Genomic DNA, 12592 nt, shown 5'->3' with positions numbered 1-12592 from the left:
AAGAATCAGTGTCCATTTTTTTCTGATCCTTGGACTTTTTGGTTTCTTTAAATTCTTCATTAGAAGACTGCTCCAGACAGGGGTTGTATTTACCCATTTTTAGCTATAGGAACAGTCAAACTTATGAAGTGGCCATGCAAGCCAGGATTATCATCACTGGAAAACGTCGAACCCGTAGGGATCGTAGAACATACGGGGAATGAGAGGCAATCAGGTTTGATCCTTTAAGGGGAACAGTGTGTAGCTCCGCCTGTGTTGGCAGTCGTTTACCTTTCTGGGAATGAAAAAAGTCACAAATACTGGGGAAGAAGGAAAGAGGAGTGTAATGGTTGTGTGACAAATGTTAGGTCCTAGATACTGGTGACAGTGACTTGCTATCTTTTTGTTCCTATCACACACAACCACGACCCTTAGTAATTATTATTTTATTAATATTTTAAATTAATGTATACCACAATTATTGCATTAATATAGACTGTGGTCTTGTGTTGCAGATCAGTGTGTTGTAGATGTAAGCTGTGTTCTGCTCTCCCCCCGCCACCGCTTCATCACCAGCTACTCCCACCATCAGTGTCAGACGCTTAAGTGTCACTTGCACTAGTGTCATTCATGGTGGTGTGAGTAAGCGCCACAGCAGTGTTACTACAGCACCAACACTTCCACGTCTGCTACACACTTCAACAAGAACATATAAGTGAGTACTAAAGATCAAAAAAAATCTGATCTCTTGCATTTACGAGAGCTGTTATCTCGACTCCGCTCATTTCAGAGCCACAGGATGCTAAGTGAGCATGCGAAGAAAGTGAGATGTGTATTCATACGTCTTCCTATCCATGATTACCCTTGAGGATCTATTGGTTGTGAGCAGACTGCTCTAAACGCAAAGAACTACATACCGTCTACTGTGTGGTATTGTACCGGCACAAGGTTCACATAAGCAGCACATTCACAGCTATATACGGGTGCTGTCATGTTTGTGTTTGTGTGAACCTAATTATCTAATGATTATATGTATGACCATAAATTTTAAAGTGGTGGACCAGTAAGCTAGCGGAAGGCCTCAGTCAGATGACCGAAAGCTCCAGCTGCGGGTCATCATATGACTAAAACCCGCGTCAGGAAATACTTGTCCTGTTTCCTGACAAACCTTACCTAACCTAACCTGTGTTTGTGCTCTATAATTCGTAATCAACGATTTGTGTTTACTGGGGTTCCTGACGGTATCCTACTACTATACATCTTGCTGTATGACTTGTAGGTTTAGCGCTTCTTTTTAAATAATACAATACATCTTGAGAATTCGTGTTCATCATGGTGGCTACTAAGTTTATCACTATTATTAATTTCAATAATTTAACCACGGTTAATTTAACGCTTAGGTTGTTTGGGTGGTAATTTGATGGTAGGGACTTGTCTCTCATTTTGTAGATAGGAATATCTTTAGCCATCTTTCGCATTTCCGCCATAACACCTTGATGAATGAGACACTTGGGAATCTTTATTTTGGAAACGTTTCCCCAGCCACTGGCTTCTTCAGTCCAGTACAGAAAGATGAGGAGTTTGAGATAATCAGTCCTTCACCCTTAAACTCATCTTTATCTCTCACCATTTCTCTTCATTGGACTGAAGAAGCCACTGGTTGGTGAAAATAAAGATTCCCAAGTGTTGCATAAGTGTCTCATTTATCTTGTCGGTCTTCTAAACCATTTACGCAAAATAACAACACCTGATTGCAGCGATACATGGATGAGATATCAGAAGTTCAATAATTCGATACTTTCCTTCAGAAATTCTTGAAAACATTCGTTATGGCCCAGATTTTTTTTTTTTTTAATATTTCTTCTTGTTTGGTAAACATGTCTCTACCGACTGTATTACCTAATTTGTTTTCCTTGCTTGTATTTCATTTGTCTTTTGTAAACTCGAGTATTTTCTAACGTTTCAGTGGCTTAACTATGTCAAGGTTTCATCGGTGCCACCTTGTACCTGTTCGGCACATTTCAGTCTTCTAACAAAGCTTTTCAGTTCCTGATAATATGATGTAATAATTTCCCAACCCCCCATCATCGCGTTCAAGGTGGCTGAGTATATTTATTTTCTTCCTTTATATCATTGCCTTCATCCCCAAGACTAGTCTAAGACCTCGGGACCTTCTCCAGCTTCTGTATACTTTTGACTACGTATGAGCATTATGCTCGTGGTGCTTACTCGAAGTATACCTTGACATACGCTGTGTATAGTACCATGAAGAATCCCGGATTATTTATTGGTTTCTGAAAGCACTTCCTAGTTTCTTTAGTCTCCCACATGACATCGAAGTTCTGCAGTTGATACCCAGTAATATAAGAAAATAGAAACATAAGAATAAAGAAACACTGCAGTAGGTTTATTGGCCCATTCTAGGCAGGTCTACTCACACCCACTCATATACTTATCCAACCTATAAAGTTACACAGTGTTCTCTCCTTAATGACACTACCTGAAAGTTTGTTCCATTCTATTGCCAAACAAGTACTTCTCTTTATTTCTAAAATTTGCCAAACTTGAATCCATTACCGAGTTCTGTCTTGGTTAAGCACCTCCGGAATGTTGTTAGGTATCCCCGAAGGGAGGATTTTTAAAAGTTGCCTGATTTTTGCTTTATTTTCTTCCTCCAACTTTTGGATTTTATTTTGCCCTATGATCAAAGTATCCTGGAATGGCTCTCATAATTTCCGAAACTCTCAAACATTAAAAATATCGGCTCCTGACTCATGATGGAGGAGAGTGAAGCACAAGTAGGTCCAGATTTGCCCATTTTGTGTAAAATAGCGTGACATTTTTATTTGTATCATATCAAGCTAAATAAATTTCAGTTTACCTCTTCTGAACGACTTCAATATTTAATGGCTAATGTATTTTAAGGCCAGGATAATACTCGTGCAGTTTTGTTTGCGTGCAGCAGCTTGTTGACGGAGCAAAATAATAAAAAAAACTTGGAATCCGTACCTTAGCTGGAGAATGACTCGTCTGATCGGCTTCAAACTGTAACCAATGGTGTAGTTTCCTGAACACAAGGCTCACGCTGTTACTGGGGGGGGGGGCACATTTGCCAATTTAATTAATAAACAGTGATATTTTTATTCAATAACTAAAGAATGCTGATTTTGATTAGCTTAAATGTTATTAAGGATATATTCTCTAAGACGTAAGATACTCCATAAGTTTAGTTCAAGTAACTTCCAGTTGCAAATTGCTAAAAAAACTTCGAATCTTTAGAACCAGAATTAATTACTGGAGAATGCCTTATCTGATCGACTTCAAACTTTACTATTTACACAGCTTAAAGTGAGTGAAAAGCAAAGCTTTTCACTCACTTTAAGCTGTGTAAATTTCAGTATGACAGTTTTATTAGGTTAATTGTTTGCCACGTAATAATTATAAAATATCTTTTCTGATCGGCTTCAAACCGAAAATGCTGGTGTATTTTAATTTAAGTATTTTTATTTTAATTTTGTGCTGCATGGGTGCCAATTTTTCTCAAATTTGATCAAATTGGATTTTTTAAAAACTAAATATTTTAAAGGATTGTAAAAAAATTTTGTACCAAAAAATAAAAATAACCGTGAAATAAATTATACAAGTGTGTATATATGTATATATGAGAGATATGTGGACGACAAAGATAGACCTTTCTTACCCTGAGTATGGTAAGTATAAGTAATGAGTTAAGTAATGAGTTATGAGACAGTGAGGACACTATCTCGCCTTATTACACAGTATTGTGACCTTGACTCAGTTCCACTTAACTTTTCCCTTATCACTTAAGTAATATTTAATATTATTAAGAAAAACAGATTAACGATGGGGAGAGCGAGTACTATATTCCACTCAGTTACAGTTTATTAATATTTATTTATTACAACAATGCACTTGAGCACTTTGCTCAAGTGATCTGATAACAAGGTAACTGGGAAGATACAAGATAATTGAGATAGGGGAACACAATTAGTTGACGAAATAGATTATATACTTGCAGCATGGAGCCCTTAGATCACTCCTAGTAGACCAGCCAGACTACTGTCACCAGGTCCGAAGACCACACAGAGAGCCTCAGCTCTCCTCGACAGTCTGGCCGTCAGGTCTCCACAAGGAGGCCTCCAAATCGCTTCCGACCAAGGCTCCTCACAAAGTCCTCTTAGCTAGGTTAAAATAGGTAAGATTCGTCTGGAAACAGGACAAGTCTTTACTGACGCGGGTCTTAGTCATGTAAAGGACCTGCCTAGTATGGGCCAGCAGGCCTCCTGCAGTGTTCCTCCTTTCTTATGTTCTTATGTTCTTATGACCCGCCACTGGAGCTTTTGGTCACCTGACCGAGTCCTTCCTCTGGCTTACCTGTCCACCTCTTTAAAAATCAACGTTATAATTATAACCATTATCCCTGAACTTATAAAGTCCTACCCCCCATCCCCCATAACCTTTGGCTAAAGGTCAGCTTTCATGGGAAAATTCACCAAGTAGTCTCCATGGAGGCTTGAATTCCCTGACAGAAGTAGGGCGTTAACAGCCAAGACTCCTATCTTCACAAACAGATGGAAACAAGAGACCCAGTCTCAAGTTATCACATGTGCATGTGATAACTTCAGACTGAAAAGAATAGGCGGGGATTTGAACCGAGGTCTTGGTTGTGCTACGGAGGTTACAATAGGGTGATTTTACAACTAGCACTTCACCGACAAGCTTGCATCATCTGCCACTGCCTTGAATACTATTGTCTCATCCCTCACTCCAAAGCTTTCTTGGTACATCTATTCTCATGTTCCTCGAAGCCATATTGTCTATAAAACAAGATAAGTTATAATGGAAGATTGGTAATGAATAACGCAAATAGTGGACGGGCAATCAGATCGAGGTCCAGCGAGCCATGTTAGATGAGACAGTAGCATCATAGTTGGTGTCAGCTGATGCAACCTTGTCACAGAGATGCTTGTTGTGAAATACTGCTGTAACGTCCATGTCTCACTGGTAGAGTGCAGGGCCTGCCACACACTAAGGCCTCAGTTTGAACCGCATCCATTCTTCTGGTTATAACTAAATCTTTAGTTACCTAGAACTAAATCGTTAATTTAGTTACTAAAAGACAAAATATGTTCTTACTTTATACTTCAGACAAAACCAACACAATCTTCACCCTTAAATTCTAGAAATGACTACCATGTCAGGTATGAGCATACACTATCAAAAAAAGCTATTTTTTGCCAAAATAAATAATAACATTGAAAATGAGACGGTTAGAAGCATCACATACACTAAATGCAACTCGTTTGCCCTTTCATTGTATTGTAAAATTCTATTATTTCAGTAATAGCAAATTAGTCTTCCAGCAGCAAAACGAAGCCTAGCTGTAGTGTGAGATGGCAAAAATGTGGTCTTTCAGAGTAGCCAATGGGATGGGTTCTGTTGTCCACGTCCCAGTGTGAACCAATGAATATCTCCATCTCTGAGGTAGTAGTAGCGTTACTCGCCCTTGTCAGTAAGAATTAAAACTTTGAAGCAAATTTTCTTAAAGCTCAAACTTGGCTTTTTCGGGTGGTTAATTTTCAACTCCCATTATTAATATATTTTTAAGCTCTTAGGCAAATTTTCAGTATTTCATAGCCCGCTGTGGGCTACTTGGAAAACCACTGTACAAGAGACAGGTGGAAGATAGGGCAATCATTAGATACGAGAGCATCAACTAGTGTTCCAAGAGTTAAGAAATTTGTTTAAAAGTTGCAGCTCAATGCTACACACAGCTAGGTAACTAAACTCCGTGTCATGGATAATTAACCACGTAATAAAAGATTTTTTATGACTATGAATAACATGTTTCCAGATGTGTGTGTCATGGGGGAGGGGGGGGGTATAACCTATGTGTTGGTCATCGCTTGTGTTATTACGACAGTGTTATTCAAGGTGTCATTACCACTGTGTTGGTCATGTTTGTGTCATTGTTACACTGGTGGTCATGGTTGGTGTCATTACCACGCTGTGTGATATACTTCATGTACATCTCCTTCATTAACCTGTATATTTGTGAATCACTTGTGTTTTGAGGCTTCACCAGAAGATAGTAGTGTGTTTTGAGGCTTCACCAGAAGATAGTAGTTTACACAGCAGAGAACAGAATAGCTCCGTTGTGAGAATGCAACGTGAAGACTAAGAGTTGACAGTGTTGCCTAAACATTGCAATATACGGCTCTAGTACTGTCTTCTTACCCGAAAAAATAGACAAAATGAAAAATAAAGATATCAAATAAACTGTAGTGCAAAATTCAACAAAATGATGTATGTACCTGAAGACAGGAGGGAAAAACTTGATGAGCCATATATAAATTAATAAAAGAAGAGAGAGAGGGAGAGAGAGAGAAGGAAGGTGGTTTTGTAACCATGTAGGGCCCTTACGGGTTTAGTACTTCCCCATGAATATAATAATGTAGTCAACTGGAACAGGAGGCCACAATTTAAAATTAGTAATAATGTTCATTCTGAAGACAAAATAGTGTACTTCTTGACAGCTAATGTGAATGGTAAACATCCTTTGTGAGAACATAAGAGGTAGTGTCTCCTTCATATATTAGGGAAGATTGGTTATCACACACTCAATATCAGGGGCAAAATAAAAACGATAAGAGGGCAAACCCTCTCCAAAGTGTCTGTCTCGAGAGTTAAGGACAGAGGATCGAGCCTCCACCATTCCTTGCTGGCTTCAGTCTTCCTGGAACCCTCAAGGAAGGTTCCTTGACGCTGGCGAGGGGCTCTTGATCTAGGGAATTGGATCTGTGCTCCAGTTCCCTGAATTAAACCTGAATACCTTCCACATCCTACCATACCATGCACATCGTACCTTCCTCCAGGTCCAGGTAAACATCCCCCCCCCCCAAGTGCTGTATAATCTTACTGGTTTAGCGCTTCCCCTTTGATTAAAATAATAATCAGTCTTCCTGGTTTAGTTGTACCTTTTACAATTCCGGGATGGTTCTCGTAGAATTTTTAGGGGAGTGTTTTGGTATTAATGTTTTTTTTTTTTTAACTCTTGTGAGTTACATTAAATCATAATATTTATTAGTTGTGTGTCTGCGAGAGTAGTTTATTTTACGTTTACCTTGGGTGTTATAATGTAGGTTAGTAATTATTTTTTATTACCACGAGCGTCGCGTTATCTCGTAGGTAAAAACACACTTTAAATCTCTCTTCTGCTGAGTTGAGTGACTCAGTTGGGTTTACCGCTTCACATACATGTGTGAGGTCATATGTGAGGTGATATCTGATCCTTAGAAGTCTTCTGCTGTCCTGTTATTTTTAGAGTTCCTTGATAATGTGAGAAATCAGGAAAGTGCTTGGAAATTCACTACCTTTCCACTGTTGTTATTTTGCATGTTGTGATATCACCTGTTTACTGTGTTCTTATTGCATACATTAATGAAATACCTCTAGGTGAACTGCTGTTCACTTCAGAATTTCTGGAGGGAGGGAGACAGTTTATATTTTTTTCTTCATTGCTATCTGACATGCTCTCAGAACCGTTTTAGCCACATTTATATATCAAGGATGACATAATTTATTAATGCGATGGTTGTGTTGTGAGATTGGCGCCGTAAATGAGGTAATGGATTAGTCTGCCCTATATGCCCCGGCATGATAGTGGCTTTCTTGGTACTTAGCAAACCAATATTGTAATTACACATTGTAACCTTTACAAAGAAGTAAAGTGTGGTGACAATAATGTTTTGGTTCTGTCGGGTCGACTACCATGTTTATTTTTTTATATAATATTAATATTAAATACCAACCTTAGTGCTGAAGGGGTTGAGGGCGATGTTGTAGCTTTTGGTTGTAGACCAGTAGTTGAGTGTGTAACCAGTATGTTCGTGTATGTACTGTTGTGTATTGGTGTGTTTTCGTATACTTACTAGTTTGTTCGTGAACGTACCGGTGTTCGTGTACGCACCTGTGGGGGGGGGAGGGTGTACTCCAGTATGGGTGTGGGCAGATACATGAAACTTAATGTTCATCATGTACTCTCAGCAGTACCTGTGCGAATTGGTGAGCTGTTTGTGTTCGTGGCGATGAGACTTATTTAAGCTTGTATCGGTTGACTTACGGCTCCTGGAACCAGCCTCTTAACCTCTTGAGTTGCATGTAGTCTTGACTCCATATATGTAGTTGCTTCTACATTTCCAAGTATCATGCAAGTTGTAATTATATCATACCTAAGTTTTGTCTCCTTGCTGGAAGAGCTTTCTCGAACCACACCTCTATCGCTCAGATTTGTCCAACCTGTTTTTTTAAACTACTTTCAGATTATGTTGGTGAAATTACCGACAATATGTTTGGTAAAACAGCACAGGTACAACTAATGCCACAATAAAATGTCGCATTAGTCGCAGTTGTGTCCTTGTACCTAACACAAAGCAGCACTTGTCTTGTATCCTTTCTAAATCTGAATTTATCAAAATTTAATAATACAGTTTGTTTAGTTATTCTTAATTAAATATTTTCTGCACTCTGTGTCTTTTATACCTGTCTTACACTTGTATACACTTCAGTCATATTTTCACCTAGCCATGCCAGGTGTTCTAGTGGTACACTCTGTAATCATTATTTAACTACATGTAAACCACACAATAACCAAATTCTGTAAATTCAGCATTGTAATCCTTATAGAGAATAAACTTTGAATTTGAATTCATGTCAAATCATAGAACGGGTGAGGCTTGAACCCGTGGCAAGCGACTTCTAAAGCTCGCAAATTTCAGGGATTGCTTGCCGTGGGTTCGAGCACAACCCGTTCTGTGATTTGTTTGCAGTCGTGTTATTATGATTTTTTTAGTTCCCTTTCACTGAGTCTTTCAAGAAAGTGTAGGTTTGGCGCTCTCATTGTTCATTGGAAAGATTCCTTATGCAGTGGATTAATCTTACCATGTATGTTTATTTAATAAATTTAATTTAGTTTGTAGTCTGGAGACAAGAACTGTGCAGCAGCATAATCCAAATGAAGTTGTAGCAATGTGTAGAGCTGAAGAATAATTCTTGAAGTTCATCTTAAACATTTTCTCGCAACGTTTTCCCAGGTCCAGAGAAAAAAATCTTGTCGCTTGTGTTTGTTTTACCTCTTAAGTTTGTGGTTGATTATATAAAGGCTCTCTGTTGGTTACTTGGAGATGGATATTGTTTCAAGATCGTCGTCTCGGTGGCTCTCCCCCCCCCCCCAGATTAGACTTCCCTCTTGACACACTTATTATGGTTTTACACATATATAGGTGTACTTTCTTCTGACTGATTCTTTGTTCAAGTTCTTAAAAGATAGTCCTTAAATTTGCCTACATAACACTTTCAACTATTTTACAATTTGTCGCAGGAGATACATTCAGTGTGATGTAGCTTAACATAGAATAACAAATTTTATTTTGCCTTAGATTGTTCAGAAGTAGATGCATCTCTAAACACTTTAGAAAACTGGTGTAGTGGAAGGCGGCGTTGTATACAAAACTGGTGTAGTGGAAGGCGGCGTTGTATACAAAACTGGTGTAGTGGAAGGCGGCGTTGTATACAAAACTGGTGTAGTGGAAGGCGGCGTTGTATACAAAACTGGTGTAGTGGAAGGCGGCGTCGCATAGAAACCTGGTGTAGTTGAAGACGTCTTCAGCGTTGCAAGACGCTGACACACAACTTGATCACGCTCTCTACTCACGCCCTTCAGTGGGGTACCTTAATACCTGTGAAGGGCTCGTGATCCGATGAATGGGAGCTACGCTTCCCTTGAATCAAGTTGATTAGCTCCAATTCCTTACACGAATCCTACAAGTTTAGCAATTTCCCTTGAATATAATATACACATGACTGTCATCTGTGTTGCATAGTATCTTGCAATAGCAAGTCCGCAGTGTATTGTATATAAAGTGATTTTGTTTTGAATTAGCAAGAAATAATAAGAACGATTTTAAATGATAAAGGGGCCCAGGAACTACAGTTATACTAGATGAATAAAATATATGTAATATTTGGGTATCTTTATTGTTGAGACATTTCGCCTGCCATTAACTTTATCAGTCAAATACAGAGAATAAACAGTGGATGACGTGAATAGGTAATTTGAAGTGGTCAGTTCCTTAGTCTTGATAACTCTGAAGTAGAAGCACTAGCACAGAGACTTGTATACTAGAAATAAATGAGGTGAAGCAGTTGGAGGTGGCGTCACAAGTGGGCAAATCTCACTCATGCAAGTAAATCATGCCAATGGTTAAGCAAACGTTGAAATTGTAGAAGAATTCTCTGTACCAAGATTCCTCTTCACGTCTTCCACCATTCATTCTCTGCATGAGCAAATAGGTACCTGGGTGTTAGTCGACTGGTGTGGGTCGCATCCTGGGGGACAAGATTAAGGACCCCAATGGAAATAAGTTAGACAGTCCTCGATGACGCACTGACTTTCTTGGGTTATCCTGGGTGGCTAACCCTCCGGGGTTAAAAATCCGAACGAAATCTTGTCTTATCTTAAGCCACTGGTTGGCGAAACTTCTCCACAATAAAGGTTGTAGATTCGCCGGTACTGTCCCGGGTCTTTTCCAGATGACCACAATAAAGTAATTCAAGATTTGCTAATGTGTCTTATGCATCTAATCGTTCTTTTTATTTTTGTAAACCATTAATATATGGTTGAACTCCAGGAAAGAACTAGGTACGTACAACTAAGTAGAACGCATAGTTAGGTAGCACGTACAACTAGGTAGCACGCACAACTGCATACGTAAGTACACGTACATGTACGTGGGTGGCTAGTGGGGGTCAACACATCCCATGACATTTATTGCTTATCTCTCACGCATATTTTTAGATATTCTTTTACTCACTTTCTCTGCATAATTTGGCGTTTCTTCTAGACTTTTTTTTTCCTTCGTGGACCCTTTAAGGGAGAGGGAGGAGCCTTGATACTGATGTTTTTTTTAGATCTAAGAGGTTTGAGTTACCTTACCCTTTGGAACAAACTTGACTACTTTCTTCAGGCGCTGTATGAGTTTAAGATTATGTAATGAAAAATCTGGGCTAATACCTTTAGAATTTCTTCCCTGACAATTCTCCCCTTGAAAATGCCTATCGACGCGCTAGGCCTCTTTAAAAACCTTCCTTTTGCAGCCTCTTAATCACTGTTAGAAACATTAGTTAAACGGATGAAGATAGCGCTTCCTGTAAATTTACAAATACTTTTGGCTTTATTTTAAATTTAGGTTATATAAACCTGTAAAAACGTGTATTTGAAAGCAAGTAGAATAAAATAAAATAATGTGGCAACGAGGTGGCAAAAATTATTTGCTTGTCTGTGTTTGTTTTTATGGCGCTAGAGAATTATAGTATATTGCGCCTCTGTAACTTGTGACGTGTAGCTGACTGAAACATGGTTGAACAGTTTACCTTTTCACTTACGTCTGATTTTTATAATTAGGGAGGTGCCCGCGGGGGATCTTGGGAAACATAGGGAGGTGCCCGCGGGGGATCTTGGGAAACATAGGGAGGTGCCCGCGGGGGATCTTGGGAAACATAGGACCATATGTTAACGATGACAATTTAATGCGATTTTTAATTGATGTTGGTTATTTTAACCTGGCGTAATAGTCTTTATTTTAGTTGTGTTTTATTCAGAGAGTATTTTTTTTTATTTGTTAATTTTATCTTTGATATTTTTGCGTTCCATTTTTTGTTGTTGCTAAGAGTGCAGAGTGACCTAGCACATAAAACATTCATCAGCTCTACAGTGTGGGTTACATTTACTGTAATGCAGGAGGTGTGATATGTGTACGCAGTTATTTGATATTCCCTTTGCGCGTGGTTGTGCGCGTGCTTATGTGTGTACTTGCCTGATTGTGTGTACATGTACAGGGTACTTGGGTGCGTCTAACAAAAAAGGTGGACCTAGGTACCAGTTTGATTCTTCCAGGCATCTAAATTTAGCAAGTGGATTAGCCAGATTTTGACACTTTTACCAAGTGGTAAGTTAGTGGGTAGCAGTAGGTAAAAGTTACCCCAGTCGTGTCGGTCGCTAGTCTCACTTTTTATCAAAAGAGAATAACTGGCTCCTGAAGACCCAGCTGGAAAAGATAGTTTCAGGCTGCTCCGCCCATACCCTAACATCTGTCACTCACCTCTCCTTTCCCCGGCAAAATTTGGCTGAGGACATCTTACCTTGCCAGCTCAGTTGGTTCGTCCATTTTAACTTGTCAAGTCAGTTTGCCAGGCCATTTTCCTGCATTCCAGGAACTCCCCTCTCTCACAGTTGTTTCCCTGCCAGTGGGGAAAGCTTGGCTCACCATCCTGAGTGGCAATTTTAACTTAACACAGTGACAAAACTTGAAGTGGCTTCAGGTGTGACGGTCTGACACGTAGTATATTCCAGCATCACTCATGATATAACTAGACGTGTTTTAGTGGCTGCTGCGTGATCATAGCGGTATCCTCCGTATCATATAACCCCTATACCGCAGTGAACGAAGGAAACTATTGTACTTCAAAACTCTACTTGCAGAGGAGCTGCAGCTCGACTCTCTCTAGAGTCAGAGGAGCTGTGGTTTAACTCCCT

At 39.3% G+C, this 12592-nt stretch overlaps 1 protein-coding gene across 1 annotated transcript in view; it reads left to right on the top strand.

Moving 5' to 3' along the window:
- The window catches only part of LOC128697418 (alpha-N-acetylgalactosaminidase), a 214800-nt gene that overhangs the window by 78754 nt on the left and 123454 nt on the right, over positions 1–12592 (top strand). Inside the window, exon 3 of the mRNA XM_053789045.2 lies at positions 495–694. The gene's annotated coding sequence lies outside the window, so the exon portion shown is untranslated. The remainder of the gene's footprint in view (positions 1–494; positions 695–12592) is intronic.

The sequence above is a fragment of the Cherax quadricarinatus genome, chromosome 44 (assembly GCF_038502225.1).
Source record: "Cherax quadricarinatus isolate ZL_2023a chromosome 44, ASM3850222v1, whole genome shotgun sequence".
Lineage (NCBI taxonomy): Eukaryota > Metazoa > Arthropoda > Malacostraca > Decapoda > Parastacidae > Cherax > Cherax quadricarinatus.
The sequence above is the reverse complement of the archived record's forward strand: the minus strand, read 5'-3'. Positions and strand labels throughout refer to the sequence as shown.